A 12,267-nucleotide genomic window follows, 5' to 3' on the forward strand; every position below is an offset into this window, starting at 1 on the left:
TGGCATCTGCTCCTTCAGAGCTGGGAAAATGCAAGCAGGTTCAGAGCCTCTGGGCAAGAACTAGCTGTTATTCCCTTGTCTGTATTTACCCAAAAGCCAGCCTTCCAAACCACACCTGACAGGTAATTGGTGATATGTCTATTACTGAAGCAGTATGATGCCAAAATAATTGGCCGAGTAAGAATTTTTCCACCCAGTATTTTGGGGCACAACCAACTTTATCAAAAACATAAGAAACCCTTGAAGCTTTTACCCTTGAAGTTTCAGCTTTTTGCCAGCACAGAATGTCTGAGGACATGGGTTAATTATTTTGCTCAAGGACAAACTGGTTGCCGTTCCCTGGTCTGTAAGCTGTAGATGAGAGAAGCGTTTGAGCAGCAGACCCTGCTAGCCGCTGGGCCTCTGCATTAAAACATGGCTGACCACCAGGGTCCTTCACCAGCGTCAGGGCTCTACTGGGTTTTTAAACTACTTATCATATGCTCTAAACTCCAGGGAGCAGGAACATATAAACAACACATAAAGACATTTTCCTTACAGTCAAAGAATATTTATTTTCATTAAATCAATAATGTGGGGTTAATAAGATGCCCAACAGCACCTGAGATAACGTGATTAGAAGCTGAAGTTCTCTAACCAAATGCCAAAAGGTCAAGGGGCCTGTGAGTACTTGTGGAGAAGCGAGGTTTTTGAATCCTATCCTGAAAAAAATAATGAATTGGGGCAGATGGAAGGAAGGGAGGAGATTCCAGAAAAGGGGGCAGTTAGGATAGGAAGGTCGTACCAGTTAAATGAACCAATTTACAATGTATACAGTATTGAGGACAGAAAAAAACATGCCTTGGATGGCAGAATTAGATTGAGTAAAAAGCCAAATTTTTCACAGGAGAAAAGAGGAAAATAGCATGGCGAGACTTCATATTATGCCAGACACGTTTACATCATTATTCCATATAATTAAAAAAAATGAAAATCTTTATGAGGCTTCCCTGGTGGTACAGTGGTTAAGAATTGCCAGCCAACGCAGGGGACATGGGTTCAATCCCTGGCTCCGGAAGCTTCCGCGTGCCTCAGAGCGGCTGAGCCCGTGCGCCGCAGCCGCTGAAGCCTGTGCAGCTGGAGCCGGCGCTCTGCCCCGAGAGAAGCACTGTGAGGAGACGCCACCGCAGTGCGAAGCCCTAGCCAAGCGGAGGACCCCGGAGGGCAGCCGCAAAGACCCGGTGCAGCTACACACACATAAGTCAGTCAGTCTGTTCTGAAAAAATAAATCTTTATGAAAAAAAGATCACTATTGGCCCCATTTTACAGATGACTATACAGACGAGACTCAAGGAGGAAAGTAACTTTCCCAGTTGAGATTCACACCCAAGTGTTCGGACTCTCAACTCTTCTGACAATAGTCAGTACTTTTTCTAGTTACACCTCATGAGGAAGGCAAGACTGGAGCTCGTCCCCAAAGCAGGTAAATATTTGAAGTACTAGTTATTAAACTACCGAGGGGCAGAAGCCCATTGCCCAGCATCTGAAGTGAAAAAGTAAAGTGAAAGTGTTAGTTGCTCAGTCATGTTCACCTCTTTGTAGCCCCACAGATTGTAGCCCACCAGGCTCCTCGGTCCATGGAATTCTCCAGGCAAGAATACTGGAGTGGGTTGCCATTCCCTTCTCCAGGGCATCTTCATGACCCAGGGATTGAATCCAGCTTTCCTACATTGCAGGCACATTCTTTATCACCTGAGCCACCAGGGAAGCCCAGCAAATATTCATTATGTGAGTGAATAAATTCATAAATATTTAAGCAGAGAAAACATTCTGGGAAAAGAAATGGTTTAAATGGATAATAAGAAGAAATTATTTAACTTTAAAAGAATTACGAGAAATTCAGCTGTTATACTGGGCTTATGTTAAGATCCTAAAGGTCAAGCTGAAGAACTATATTTTATTCAATAAAAAATGCAAGTTGCAAAACTGAATTTTTTTTGATGGAACTACTTCTCATTACTGTAGTGGTGAGTATCCCTGCTTGTCATGTGGGAGACCAAGGTTTGATTCTCTGACGGGGAGCAGTACTGAGCATTTGGGCTTGCCAGGTGGAGCTGATGGTAAAGAACCCACCTTCCGATGCAGGAGCTGTAGAGATGCAGGTTCCATCCCTGGGTCGGGAAGATCCCCTGGAGGAGGACCTGGCAACCCACTCCAGCATTCTTGCCTGGAGAATCCCATGGACCGAGCAGCCTGACAGGCTAACAGTCCATAGTGTCGCAAAGAGTCAGACATGAATGAAGTGACTCAGCAGCAGCACAGAGAAAAGAGGGTATTTTTAGTAACGGGTGTTGGTTCACAACTTCAAGAGTTCCCCTGGGTGAAATTTGAAACTGGCTTCCACACGTGAAAAGCAAGGAGAGACTGGAGAAAGGCAGATCACCCCAGATGGGTGGGTGGCAGGTATGATAAGCGAGGAAACTGCCATTCAAGGCTTGTCTTGGGCGACCTCAAGGGGAGTAAATCTCTGCACCTGCCCCCAGAGTCTTGTTTATACAGAGGTCTTAACCAGGTTCAGTCACTGTCACACATCCAGTTCGGGTGATCTCAGCAGCACATGCTCTCTTAAGCTGCGTCCTGAAAATGACTCCCGCTGTGGGAAGGGTGGGCAGACCATGCCTTCCAGGGGCAGGGGAGGAGGGAAAAGCCTCTGGTTGCCCAGGTCCAACTGGGGCGGAGCGTGGGGACAGAGCACACTGGCCAGAATGAACTGTTCAGACTCTCTCGCCCCACATTTTGTAAATAATGACTGTGTAACAGCTGAGATCATTTATTTATTTATTCATTTTAATTTTAATTGGAGGCTAATTACTTTACAATATTGTAGTGGTTTTTGCCATACGTTGACATGAATCAGCCACGAATGTGCATGGGTCCCCCATCCTGAACCCCCCTCCCACCTCCCTCCCCACCCCATCCCTCTGGGTCACCCCAGTGCACCAGCGCCCCGTCTCATGCATCGAACCTGAACTGGCAGTCTGTTTCACATATGATAATATACATGTTTCAATGCTATTCTCACAAATCATCCCACCCTCGCCTTCTCCCACAGAGTCCAAAAGACTGTACTTTACATGTGTCTCTTTTGCTGTCTCGCATGTAGAGTCACTGTTACCATCTTTCTAAATTCCATATATATGTGTTAGTATACTGTATTGGTGTTTTTCTTTCTGGCTTACTTCACTCTGTATAATGGGCTCCAGTTTCATCCACCTCATTAAAACTGATTCGAATGCATTCTTTTTAATGGCTGAGTAATATTCCGTTGTGTATTCGTGCCGCAGCCTCCTTCTCCATTTGTCTGCCAATGGGCGTCTAGGCTGCTTCCGTGTCCTGGCTCTTGTGCGCAGGGCGCTGAGGTCACTTACGGCGCTGCGCGTGTGCCTCTGCTGGCACAGTCTCGGGTTGTGTGTGGTGCGCGTGTGTGAGTTCCACTCACAAGGCGGCAGCAACTGCTGCTGCGTCACGGCTGTGTCCGCGGGGTCAACCACAAGAGGGGAGAATATAGCACGGCCGCTGTTATGGCTGCTGTGTCAGCCAGGAGAGAAGAAACGCATCTGCAGATCCTACGGCTGCTCAAGTCTTCTTCCAGCCTCTTAGTGTGCGCCCTGCCTTACCCTGGGTTCACCGAACAGTGCAGATAGTGTGAAGAGCCAGACAACTGGTGTCACGAACAGGACCAGTGATACAGTCGGCGTAGTTGGCAGGACGAACAGCGATCCAAGGGTCAACGGGAAGTCTCACGCCCTCACAGGGCCTCCTCCAACAATGGTGTAAACAAAGCTGCCGTTACATTGACTGAGTGGAGCAATCCTTTATGCACCTTATGTCAATATGTCAATACCACAGACTTTTATGTCTATAGAAGAAGGACAAGGAGGATAAGAAGAAAAAGGAGGAGGAGGAAGAGGAGAAAAAGGACGAGGGGGAAAGGGGGGGTGGAGAAAAACAGGACGAGAAGCCACTGCATGAGACAAACCACTCACTTCTCTTTGGAAGATGTTATTACAGACACGCTCAATGGGCATAAAATTACTCTGAGAAATTGCTTATAAAAGTGTATAAATGCTTAGTGTCAAGTTCTGTAGGTATGTCTTCACAGACTGGTAGTAGCAAACAGATCACAGGCAGACACTGCCCTGTGAACCACATTCTGAGTAGCCCTGGTCCACAGGACGGAGCCATTCAAAATGATGTGCCTTAAATTCAAATTTTTTATCATATCAACAGGGTTGTAAAGGAAGTTTTCAAATTCAAAGTCAACTGTAAAGTATTTCATATTAATATATATGTTTATATTTAAGAGATACCTGAAAATAGATCATAGCAGAGATATAAAGGAAGAAGGGAGGGAAGTAAGAGGAGAGGAAGAAGCAGAATGAGCTGACAATTTTATGACAGCACCCAAATGTATTTCAGTAAGGCTTTATTCATAAAATATTACAACTGAGTGTGGCAATCCAGCTGAGGAGTGAATAAGAGAACATTCAATGTAATTTCACCAAGTGAGCATTTGATGAGTGTTTAGTTCTTATACAAGTAATAATGTCCTCAACAGAGAAAATTGTCAAGCATTTCAATGTGACATTTGTCACATCCAGAAACCCTCCTAGTGGCTGGCCTAGCGTCATGGGACTTACTCTTGTCTATTCAAGGATGTCAACCAATTCCAAGTCATTTCCGAGTCAGCCCAAGATGTAATTATTCTAATAACAGAGCTCAAATTCCAAAACATGACCATGTGACTAACTTAACCATGGAGTGCAAAGAACTTCAAGCCAATAAGGCTCAGGAATTTAAGTACCAAAAAGCACCAAACCACAACATTATTAATAAAATATAAAACAGCCCTCAAGTTATACTTGGGTTGTATTTCAAAACTTTATTAGTTGGCTCTTTAGAGCTCAGAACATATTTCCCATGATGGTGACCTTTTAAACTAACAAAAGACGGTAATTATTAGCAGAATTGTTGAGATAATCTATGCATATGTTCAGCTTTGATATATAATATATGCCAAAAAATTTGTCAAGAGTGCATGCATCTTCAAGAGGGATTGTCCTAATATACACTCCAGACAATAGTGTGTGAGTTCCAGTGACTGCTCTTTTTTATTGAGCATTTACTATGTGCCAGACACCATGTAAGTGCTTTACATGTGTTGTTTTATTTAATCTTCACAACTCAGTGAGGTGGGTATTTCTGTTTCTCTATTTCTGGGTTAAGAGAACTTGCCCTAGTCCTAGAGGCAGAGGCATGATTGGAATCCATGTCCACTGCTTTGAGCCACTAAGCCTTCCCTGAGAAAGATTCAGCACGTCCAGGGCAAACACATATGAACAGTACCCCTCAGTGCAGTAAAGGAAGAGCTGCACTTAGTCCTGTGCGTCAGCCACCCATCAGCTCTGCATGGGGATACACGGAGGGCTGATGGGAGCAGACACAAGCCTCCCAGATGCAGTCAGTGTGGGAAGATGGCTCAGAGATTTCAAAGGAGGGGAAGGATGGCTGAGACAAGGCTGGGAGATGGACAACACCCAAGTGAGGTCAAGAGCTCTGCCTGGGATCGCTCTGCCCTCTGCACTTGCAGCCTCTGGCATCTATGATTTCCTGAGCAGTGAGTCGTCTGACTTTCTGGAACTTTCCACAATAATAATACAGAATAATACAGACTGCAGGGCTCTGAATGAAAGAGTGATTTTCACACACATTTCACCTTTCCCAGGGGAGAAAATTTCTGTTATCTCTTCCTGGAACTCCACCCTTTGTTCTTGGTTCTGTTTGTTTTTTTCTAAGTGGAATCGCCTTCCTCATTCCCCTGCTACGGGCCTATCCTCCCACTCTGACGGGAATTCCTCTGAACAAGCCGTCAGCCTCTTTGATGAGCTGAGCCCTGAAAACGTCAGGTAAACCCTGGGAAGGGTGCTCTGAGGCTCTGGCTGTCTGACCACCTTCCCGCAACCCACAAGTGAAGTATGTCTGGGCGTAGATCATCGGTTTTCCCCTCTTGAAACTCTTGGATGCCCTTCAGGGAAGGAAAAACCCTGGGAGACTCAGTCTGCCTCTTTGAGGGCCAAGTTGGCCTGGCCTTACCCTCTGGGTCAGGCCTGATCCTGAGTCAGCCTACAGTACTGATTTTAGCTGCAAATTTCCACCCTCGAGGTCGCCCTTTCTGCACTGTCAAGTTATCACCAGGCAGATCCTCTGAGACTTTCCATGCTAGGGGGATGCTTGCTTTCTCTCATCTCTTATTTGTTCCATCATCTTTGCTCAAGCTCCTCCTCATCATCACAGTCGTCTGGGACTTTTCATCCCTCCTAGGCCTTCTGTCCCCTTCATCATGAACACAGCCCCTCTTCCCCCTCTTCCAGGTCATCACAACCACAGGACTGTGAGGGGCAGATGTAGCGCAGGTTTAAGGAGAAGATTAGAGCACAGGAGACTATCAACGCTCTCTTAAAACATTCTCCAACTGTGTGTGTGCATGTTAAGTCATGTCTGACTTTCTTGCAACCCCATTGACTGTGGCTGGGAAAGATTGAAGGCAGGAGGAGAAGGGGATGACAGAGGATGAGATGGTTGGATGGCATCACTGACTCAATGGACATGAGTTTGAGCAAGCTCCAGGAGACGTGAAGGACAAGGAAACATGGCATCCCATAGTCCATGGGGTCGTAAAGAGTTGGACACATCAGAGCAACTGAACACCAAGACTGTAGCCCAACAGCCCTTTCGTCATGGGATTTTCCCAGGCAAGAATGCTGTAGTAAGTTGCTATTTCCTTCTCCAGGGGATCTTCCTGATCCAGGGATTGAACCCATGTCTCCTCATCGGCAGGCAGATTCTTTACTGCTGAGCCACCAGGGAAGCTCCTTCCCTTCCCAAACCATGTCAGCCCAGTATCCTTTCCTGCCTCTGTCTCTCCTCAGGCCCTAATCCCCCCCTCATCTGTGGTGCTCTTCTCTCTCCCCTTGCCTGTACTCTGTACTTTCCTTTCCACTTCCCCAAAGTTAGAGGCCCCTGAACACTTCCTTGGAAACACAAGGAAAAAATAGGAAATTCCTATTACTTTAATGTTGCTGTTGTTCTTTTTGTTCAGTCAGTCATGTCCGACTCTTTGTGACCCCATGGACCACAGCACACCAGGCTTCCCAGTCCATCACCATCTCCTGGAGCTTGCTCAAACTCATGTCCGTCGAGTCAATGATTCCATCCAACCATCTCATCCTCAGTCATCCCCTTTTCCTCCTGCCTTCAGTCTTTCCCAGCATCAGGGTCTTTTCCAATGAGTCAGCTCTTCACATCAGGTGGCCAAAGTATTAGAGCTTCAGCTTCAGCAACAGTCCTTCCAATGAATATTCAGGACTGATTTCCTTTAGGATGGACTTGTTGGATCTCCTTGCACTCCAAGGGACTCTCAAGAGTCTTCTCATCACAGTTCAAAAGCATCAGTTCTTCAGTGCTCAGCCTTCTTTATGGTCCAACTCTCACACCCATACCTGACTACAGGAAAAACCATACCTTTGACTATACAGACCTTCGTTGGCAAAGTAATGTTCTGCTTTTTAATATGCTGCCTAGGTTTTTCCTTTTCTTCCAAGGAGCAAGCATTTTTTAATTTCGTGGCTGTAGTCACCACCTGCAGTGATTTTGGAGCCCAAGAAAATAAAGTCTCTCACTGTTTCCATTGTTTCCCACCTATTTGCCATGAAGTGATGGGACTGGATGCCATGATCTTAGTTTTCTGAATGTTGAGTTTTAAGCCAGCTTTTTCATTCTCCTCTTTCACCTTCATCAGGAGGCTCTTTAGTTCTTCTTCACTTTCGGCCATAAGAGTGGTGTCATCTGCATATCTGAGGTTATTGATATTTCTCCCGCAATCTTGATTCCAGCTTGTGCTTCCTCCAGCCCAGCGTTTCTCATGATGCACTCTGCATATAAGTTAAATAAGCAGGGTGACAACAAACAGCCTTGACGTGCTCCTTTCCTGATTCTGAACCAGTCCGTTGTTCCAGCTCTAGTTCTGTTGCTTCTTGACCTGCATACAGGTTTCACAGGAGGCAGGTAAGTTGGTCTGGTATTTCCATCTCTTTAAGAGTTTTCCACAGTTTGTCGTGACCCACACAGTCAAAGACTTTACTGTAGTCAATGAAGCAGAAGTAGATGTTTTTCTGGAACTCTCTTGTTTTTTTCGATGATGCAACAGATGTTGGCAATTTGATCTCTGGTTCCTCTGCCTTTTGTAAATCCAGCTTTAACATCCTGAAGTTCTCGATTCACACACTGTTGAAGTCTGGCTTGGAGAATTTTGAGCATTACTTTATTACACAGATCAATTCAGCTCCTCTGCCTCCATTTCCCATTTCATAGTCTTGACTTTCATAATCAAAACACCATATGTGGTACCCTCAGAAGAACACTATGTACTCCAGGTTTCCAGGTTTGGCAGCAGCACAGATCTTTGAATTTTTTTTGAACAACTTCATAGTTTCTGGTTCAGGTTTTATTAGTTTCATGACGAAAGCACCTGTGACTTCCTCTCCTGGGAAGTCTGTAAGCGGAAGGAGAGCAGTTCAGCTAGCATCTCCCTTACCTGGTCAAATGTCAGAGCCAGGGCTTTTCTCTGCTCTCATGGGTAAAAATACTTCTCAAGGACACGGTCTCTTGGAGATGAATCATGGCTCTGGCATCAGACAAAGTTCAAGTTAAAGAGGCCACATCAGAGGATGTAAGAAATTCTTTTCCTCTCCGCAACTGGCACCAGGATTATGGGGACAACTCAAAGAGGCAGCAAACACGTGGAGGATCAAACTGAAGAACAGCCTCCTGTTATATAGAAAAGAATATTCCAGAGACCTGAAACACAGTTCTAACTTCAAGATGCATGATATTTACACATCAGATATTTAGGTTCTATTTCCTGCGGTCCCTGTGAAGGAAGCTTTTTTGTTCCCCTACTCTATGCCAGGAGTGTAGGTCACAGAATGGTCCTGGAGTTGGGTTTATTTCTTTCACATAACAAGCAGTGTAACTGAGGCCCATGGAGGTTAAGATTTTTGCTTAATTTAACACAAATCAGTGTCAGAAGAAAGGTTAAAACCTTATTCTTCAAGTTCCAAGTTTCCAGCAACATGTGCTTCCTCAAAATACAGATACTAAGTCAAACATCCAAGTGACAATGTATCTCCTAGAGTTTGCCTCTTACCCCCCAAGTCCTTCAAAAACTACATCAGATGAGGGGACAGAAGAGGCGATCTGACAACGAAATACAAAGACAGATTTCTAAGACAGGGGAGAGGAAGATGAAAAACAAATACAGTGTTTAAAATGTCAGCCTCTGTTAATTAAGTATACTGGTAGCCTATTAATTCATAAAAGTATTTGATTTATCAATCATTCTTCAGAGAAATCGATTTGTTTACTATTCTGCCCCTCCAGGATAGGGAGAACACATATCTGTTGAAAGATAATCACAAAATGCTGGAAATTATTAGTTTCAGGAATCTTATGAAGGAAGGACAGGATTTCCAGCCCAAGTTTCACAGCCCAAGGGAGGAGATTGTCAAGTGAAAAATGAGAAGAAATATCAGTACACAGGGGGTGGGGATTTCTGATCAGTAGCTCAAGACAAGACAGGTTTAGACTCTCCCTGACAATCTGTGAAAGGCCCAGACACAAACAGGTTTGGGGAGCACGAGAGAGCAGCCCACAGGATTTACGGATCCAACTGGAGCTGCTGTTGTCAACAGGCTATAGGGAGTCACGCTTCACTGCTGGAAGAGCCCTGGGTGATATCTGTCCCACCCTCTCCAGCTATTCACCTAGCAATGAAGTTTAAATATGTTTGCAAACCCACAACTTGTTAGAGTATATAACTCAGTTCAGTTCAGTCACTCAGTCGTGTTCAACTCTTTGCAACCCCATGGACTGCAGCACATGAGGCCTCCCTGTCCATCACCAACCCCTGGAGCTAACTCAAACTCACGTCCATTGAGTCGGTGATGCCATCCAACCAACTCATCCTCTGTCATCCCCTTCTCCTCCCACCTTCAATCTTTCCCAGCATCAGGGTCTTTTCCAATGAGTCAGCTCTTCGCATCAGGTGGCCAAAGTATTGGAGTTTCAGCTTCAACATCAGTCCTTCCAATGAATATTCAGGACTGATTTCCTTTAGGATGGACTGGTTGGATGTCCTTGCAGTCCAAGGGACTCTCAAGAGTCTTCTCCAACACCACAGTTCAAAAGCATCAATACTTCAGCGCTCAGCTTTCTTCACTGTCCAACTCTCACATCCATACATGACCACTGGAAAAACTATAGCCTTGACTAGATGGACCTTTGTTGGCAAAGTAATGTCTCTGCTTTTAAATATGCTATCTAGGTTGGTTATTGCTTTTCTTCCAAGGAGTAAGTGTCTTTTTATTTCATGGCTGCAGTCACCATCTGCAGTGATTTTGGAGCCCCCAAAAATAAAGTCTGCCACTGTTTCCACTGTTTCGCCATCTATTTGCCATGAAGTGATGGTATATAACTCGGAGTATATAACTCAGACCCTACCTAAATTCCCAGAGCCCTAAAGCAAAAACGTGAATTGCTAGATGGTTGGAGGTGGGAAGGAAGGTGTCAGTGCCTGTGGCAGGAGCTCACAGCTTAGGCGATCCTGTTGATCAATATGCTTCCTCCCACCTTTATTCTTCTGATGACATACATCTCACAAGTCTTGGTTTTCTCATCCACATAAAGGGGGTAATAATTACAGAATTGGGAGAATTAAGTGAGACCATCTACATAAAACACATATCACAATGCCTAGCTCATAACAAGCAATAAATTGATCAATAAATATATTGATATAATATTAAAATAATAATTATTTTTACTTCCTTTTACAGTCCTGAGGAACTGTTTCATGTTGCAGTGCTACCCATCTTGTTACCAGATGCTAGGAAACAAGAAATCTGAGCTCCAATCCTGGTCTTCTGTTAATGAAGTCTGTGTTCTTGGATAGCTTGCTTCATCTTTCCAGACTGACTAAATCTCAGTCTCCTTTTTAATATCACCATGTGCCAGCAATTCTAATAAATAGCATTGAAATAAGCCCCCTCCAAAAATCTTGTATCAATCCGTATTCTAAATAAATGCTGACATTACAGTTGAATTGTAATAATATGTATGTAGACTTCCAGTAAGCATGGTTTTATTACTTATCTTTAATAGATATTGTGTCCCACATACAACTTAATTTGGAGAACTTCTCGCTGAAGTTAGCCACGGACTAATGAGGACTCAGCTACACACATACCCTTAAAAGTAAGTTCATAACTTTCATAATCACTATGGCCCAATTCTTTTCTCCAGTTTTTATAGGACTACTCGTTCCTATGTTTAAAGAGTAGATTCAAGATAAACAATAGAAATAAAGTATTATAAAAACTAGAGAGCGGAATTTGAACTTCATCATTTCTGTCATCCCGTGACCATGTGGAGCTTTTTGGTATTTTAAATTTTTCAACTGTAGAGACATATGAAAGATGCTAAAGTCAGTTTCAAAGTAACAGATGTGGATAGCACTGTGATATCTGGAAACCAATATCAAATGGGAATTTTTTATGACTGAGAAACGTATCCCTAAGTTTAAGATTTTTCCTAACTATTTGTATTTTGGTCACTTCATGTGAAAAAAACTTTAAAATTAAATTAATAAAAGCTGTTCTTTATGAAATAATGCCATTTGCAGCAACATGGGTGCAACTAGAGATTGTCATACTAAGTGAAGTAAGTCAGAAACAGAAAGACAAATACCATATGATATCACCTTTATCTAAAATATGGCACAAATGATCCGATCTACAAAGCAGAAACAGACTCACAGCCATAGAGGACAAGCTTGTGATTGCCAGTGGGGAGAGGGGAGAGAGGGACGCGGGGCTTGGGGTTAGCAGATGTAAACTGTGTGTACAGGATGGACAAGCAGCAAGGACCTGCCGCGTTGCACAGGGAACTATATTCAGTGCCCTGTGATAGACTGTAATAGAAAACGGGATTTTAAAAATAGCGTTTCTATGTGCATAACTGACTCAGCTGTACAGTGAAGACTGGCACAACATTGTCAACCAACTACATGTCAATGTGAAATGTTTAATAAATTCAAAAATGCAAATCAAAAAGGGTTCTTCGATGCACTATGAGTCAAGATAGACTGACAAATTTTGACACAAATGTGCAAAA

General features: G+C 44.0%; 1 long non-coding RNA gene across 1 annotated transcript; it reads left to right on the forward strand.

Moving 5' to 3' along the window:
• The first annotated feature begins 3,534 nt into the window (after window positions 1-3,534).
• LOC145525836 (uncharacterized) lies at window positions 3,535-11,203 on the forward strand. Its single transcript, XR_014068439.1, has 3 exons — window positions 3,535-4,991; window positions 7,932-8,103; window positions 10,932-11,203. It is a non-coding gene; the product is annotated as an uncharacterized LOC145525836 (long non-coding RNA).
• The last annotated feature ends 1,064 nt before the right edge of the window (window positions 11,204-12,267 follow it).

This window comes from Giraffa tippelskirchi, chromosome 11, assembly GCF_054371585.1.
Source record: "Giraffa tippelskirchi isolate mGirTip1 chromosome 11, T2T-mGirTip1v1.2.pri, whole genome shotgun sequence".
NCBI classification, from domain to species: domain Eukaryota; kingdom Metazoa; phylum Chordata; class Mammalia; order Artiodactyla; family Giraffidae; genus Giraffa; species Giraffa tippelskirchi.